The sequence below is a fragment of the Apium graveolens genome, unplaced genomic scaffold (genome assembly GCF_009905375.1).
Source record: "Apium graveolens cultivar Ventura unplaced genomic scaffold, ASM990537v1 ctg1596, whole genome shotgun sequence".
In the NCBI taxonomy this organism is placed as follows: domain Eukaryota; kingdom Viridiplantae; phylum Streptophyta; class Magnoliopsida; order Apiales; family Apiaceae; genus Apium; species Apium graveolens.
In genome coordinates, this window is record NW_027417320.1 from 148,305 (window position 1) to 153,204 (window position 4,900).

Sequence of the window (4,900 nt, forward strand, 5' to 3'; positions counted from 1 at the left end):
TTTTGCATCGTTCGTTGGAAACACCTTAACTTCAACCCATTTCGACACGTAATCAACCGCCAACAAGATATACTGATTGGTACAAGATGAGACAAATGGCCCCATGAAGTCAATTCCCCAAACATCAAAGACCTCAACCTCGAGAAGCACATTAAGAGGCATCTCATCCCTTTTAGACATATTACCCACACGTTGACATCGATCACATTTCAAAATGAACTGATGAGCATCTTTAAACAAGGTTGGCTAAAAGAAACCTATTTGAAGAACACGAGCCGCTGTCTTTTCTCCACCATAATGTCCTCCACAAGCCATTGAGTGGAAATCCCGCAAGATCCCCCCTGTTTCGCTGTAAGGAATACATCTCCAGACGATTTGGTCAGCTCCTTGTCGAAAAAGAAACGGATCATCCCACATATACCACTTTACTTCATGTAGAAACTTCTTTCATTGAGCATAAGATAATTCGGGAGGCATGATATTACTCACAAGGTAGTTCATAATGTCTGCGAACCACGGTTCTTCTTCTTGCGCTCCAAAAAGCTGCTCGTCGGGAAAAGATTCATTTATCAATGTCTTATCCAATGAAGTAGCATTATGATTCTCTAAACGCGAGAGATGATCAGCGACTTGATTTTCCGTTCCCTTTCTGTCCTGATCTCTAGTTCAAATTCTTGGAGCAAAAGAACCCATCTAATCAATCTAGGCTTCGAGTCCTTCTTTGAGATGAGATATCGAATTGCAGCGTGATCAGTGAAAACTGTCACCTTAGTCCCAAGTAGATAAGATCGAAATTTCTCAAGATCATAGACAATAGCCAATAGTTCTTTCTCCGTAGTAGTATAATTCAGTTGAGCACCATCTAAGGTCTTACTAGCATAGTAGACCACATGAAATATGTTGTACTTCCTCTGCCCAAGAACTACTCTAACTGCATAGTCACTTGCATCGCATATCATCTCAAAAGGTTCATTCCAATCAGGTGCAGTTATCACCGGTGCCGTGATTAAACTCATCTTTAATATCTCAAAAGCTACGAGGCACATGTCAACAAACTTGAAAGGAACATCTTTCTCTAGCAGACTGCACAATGGCTTCGAAATCTTAGAGAAGTCTTTCATGAAATGCCTGTAGAAACCTGCATGTCCAAGAAAACTGCAAATTCCCTTAATAGAAATGGGTGGAGGAAGATTCTCAATGACCCCCACCTTGGCCTTATCCACCTCAAGAGCCTTTCTAGAAACTTTGTGCCCGAGAATAATGCCTTGTCGCACCATAAAGTGACATGTCTCCCAATTGAGAACCAAATTGGTCTCAACACACCTCTTGAGAACACGTCCAAGATTTTGTAAGCATTCATCAAAAGAATCGCCAAAGACTGAGAAATCATCCATGAACACCTCCACTTTCTGGCCAATCATGTCAGAAAAGATGGCCATCATAAATCTCTGAAATGTGGCTAGTGAACCACACAGACCAAAAGAAACTCATCTGAAGGCAAAAGTACCAAATGGACAAGTGAAGGTAGTTTTCTCCTGATCTTCTGGAGCGGTAAAAATCTGATTGTAACCCGAATAGCCATCCAGAAGACAATAGTACTCATGACCAGCCAACCTGTCAAGTATCTGATCAATGAAGGGAAAAGGGAAGTGATCATTTCTAGTGGCTTTGTTCAGCTTCCTATAATCCATGCAAACTCTCCACCTCCTGACTGTTCTAGTAGGAATAAGCTCATTCTTTTCATTTGCCACCACAGTAGTACCACCTTTCTTTAGCGTACATTGAATCGGGCTTACCCATGAGCTGTCAAAAATAGGGTAGATGATCCCTGCATCTAGCCACTTAAGAATTTCCTTCTTCACTACTTCCTTCATGATTGGATTAAGTCTTATTTGCTGCTCGACCGTAGGCTTGCTACCTTCCTCTAGCAGAATTTTATGCATGCAGTAAGAAGGGCTGATTCCCTTGATATCTACTATAGTCCATCCAATTGCTAATTTGAACTCTCTCAGAATCCTCAAAAGCTTTTCCTCATCACTACCTGAAAGGTCAGATGCAATAATAACAGGCAGAGTAGATGCATCACCTAAAAATGCATACCTCTAATGCTCAGGTAATGGCTTAAGCTCAAGAGTGGGAGCTTCCTCAATAGATGGCTTGAGGCGTTTAGGAACTTTGTTCAATTCCTCCATTCCAAGAGATTCAAAAGGCATATCAATCTTCCTTTTCCATGGAGAAGCATTCAAATATTGTAATTGTTCTTCACCTTCATCATCTTCACTTTCTGAATTCCCCAACAAGGCTTTTTCTAAGGCATCAGACCTTAGCAATTGATCAATTTCTGATGTGACCACCAAATCGACCAACTCCACTTTTAAGATCAATTTCCGATGTGACCACCGAATCGACCAGCTCCACTTTTAAGCACTCCTCATTATCCGTAGGAAATTTCATAGCATTGAACACATTAAAAGTAACATCCTGATCCAGAACTCGCATTGTGAGCTCACCCTTTTGCATATCTATCAAGGTTTGGCCAGTCACTAAGAAAGGTCTTCCCAAGATTATGGAAATCTTCTTATCCTCTTCCAAATCAAGAATTATGAAATCAGCAGGGAAGATGAGTTTATCAACCTTGACCAAGACATCCTCCACAATACCTCACGGATATGTAATAGAATAGTCGGCCAACTGCAATGTTATATAAGTCAGTTTTGGATCGGGCAAGTCCAACTGCTTAAAGATTTATAAAGGCATCATATTGATGCTAGCTCCCAAGTCGCTTAAGCATCTGTCAAAAGATACGCATTCCTCCGTAAGATTGAATGTCTCTAAATCATCTAGCTTCACTTTTCGAGAGAGAATACCTTTCATAAACTTTGCATAACTAGGCATCTGCTCAAGAGCCTCAGCGAAAGGTATGTTGATATGAAGTTTCTTGAACACCTCCAGAAACTTCTCAAATTGTTTGTCCAACTTTTTCTTCTATATCCGCTTAGGAAAAGGCGGTGGAGCATAGATCTGTTTCTTCCCTGTATTACCCTCAGGCGGAGTGTGCTCAACAATAGTCTTCCTTGGTTCCACTTCTTCCTCCTGGTGCTCTACTTCTTTCTCAGCCCCAGCTTCTACAGTCAACTCTTGAGTTTGTTCGGGATTCGCCACCTTTCCAGACCTTAAAGTGATTTCCTTTACCTGCTCCTTGGCTTCCCTCTTTCCAGGCACTTTAGTGTCACTGGTTAGTATTCCAGGCTGACGATTTAGCAAGGCATTGGCAATTTACCCAATCTAATTTTCTTAGGTCTTAATAGAAACATCTTGACTCTTACACATAAGCTTCAACTCCTCTAATTCATATTTTTCATTAGCTTGTTGCAGCTGAAGTTGCTTTCTAGGTACATACCGTGGTTACTGAAAACCAGGGGGTTGTACTGCTTAGCTGGGTATTGCTGATAAGGCTGTTGAACGCATTCTGAGCATTGCTCCAGCTGAAATTAGGATCATTATGGTTGTTGGGATGATAGGTGGCTGGCACTGGTTGCTGCGATCGCTGGAAGTTGCTGACAAACTGAACCGATTCACTAGAAATTGTGCACTGATCAGTCTCATGGGCACCAACACAAAGCTCGCAGACACTAGCGATTTGATTAACTCCATAATTAGCCAAAGTGTCCACCTTCATCGCCAAAGCCTTAAGTTGGACAGTTATAGCAGTTGTTACGTCCAACTTCAGAATTTCTGTGACTTTTCCCTGAGTCAGTAACTGGGAAGGATTCTGGTACTCATTAGCAACCATCAGTTCAATAAGTTCATAAGCTTCATCGTAGCTCTTAGCCCACAAGGCTCCTCCTGATGCTGCATCAAGCATGGGTCTGGAAGTAGCACTTAATCCATTATAGAAACAGTTGATAATCATCCAATCAGGCATGCCATGGTGTGGGCACTTCCTTAGCATCTTCTTATATGGATCCCAAGCCTCACACAGAGATTCTCCTGTTTGCGGAGCAAACTGTGTAAGAGCATTCCTGATTGCAGCAGTCTTCGCCATGGGGAAGAATTTAGTGAGAAAATTTTGCGCCAGATCTTCCCAAGTGGTGATAGATCCTGCTGGCAGAGAGTGTAACCAGCACTTAGCCTTGTCCCTCATAGAGAATGGGAAGAGGCGTACTGTAAAAACCCAAATTTTTGACATCAGTAAAAGACCTTTATGAATAATAATATAATAACTCAAATTTTTTTGAGAACTTGCTAAACGCTTAATGAATAGTAATCCTGACAGACGGGAAAAACCTTTTAGCTCACACTATGTTGTGCATGAGAAAATGAGTTTCGAAGTTGATATTATGATTATACGTACCAAATGAGTGTATGTAAACGCTATTAGTTTTCGAAGAAAACGAACTTTGAAAAACGACCATATTTACGAATCATCGAGGATTACGGGAATCACAATATAATTACGAATTTAAAACCCTCAGGATTTATATCCAAGGGCGATACTTCAAAACATAAAGAACAAATACTAAAGGATTTACGTCGCGGACCGTTTACGAGAAATTATTACGAAAACGTTTAAGCGATTGAACAAACGCGTAAACAATTAAATAAACGTATCGCACTAACTAACCATGGTAGAAAAGTAACCATGGTTACTTTATAATATAGTAAGCTAAGGTTGTAGGATGATCATCTAAGGCTAGAGAATAGTAAAGCTAATGGCTAAACTACTAGCTTAGCTTGTAATATAGAAGGGCTAGCAAGATTTGTCCAAGGATTTGCCAACATAAATCTATTCTAGGACATATAATAGAGAATAAACAATCAAATAAAAGCATATTCAAGGAAGCAACCAAGAAGCAAACACAAAATTCTCTCCCTCCCTCCCCAAGAACCTTCATTCGGC

General features: G+C 40.7%; 1 non-coding gene across 1 annotated transcript; it reads left to right on the forward strand.

The window, feature by feature from the left end:
* Positions 1 to 3,923: 3,923 nt before the first annotated feature.
* On the forward strand, positions 3,924 to 4,030 carry LOC141699977 (small nucleolar RNA R71). Its single transcript, XR_012566185.1, has one exon. It is a non-coding gene; the product is annotated as a small nucleolar RNA R71 (small nucleolar RNA).
* The last annotated feature ends 870 nt before the right edge of the window (positions 4,031 to 4,900 follow it).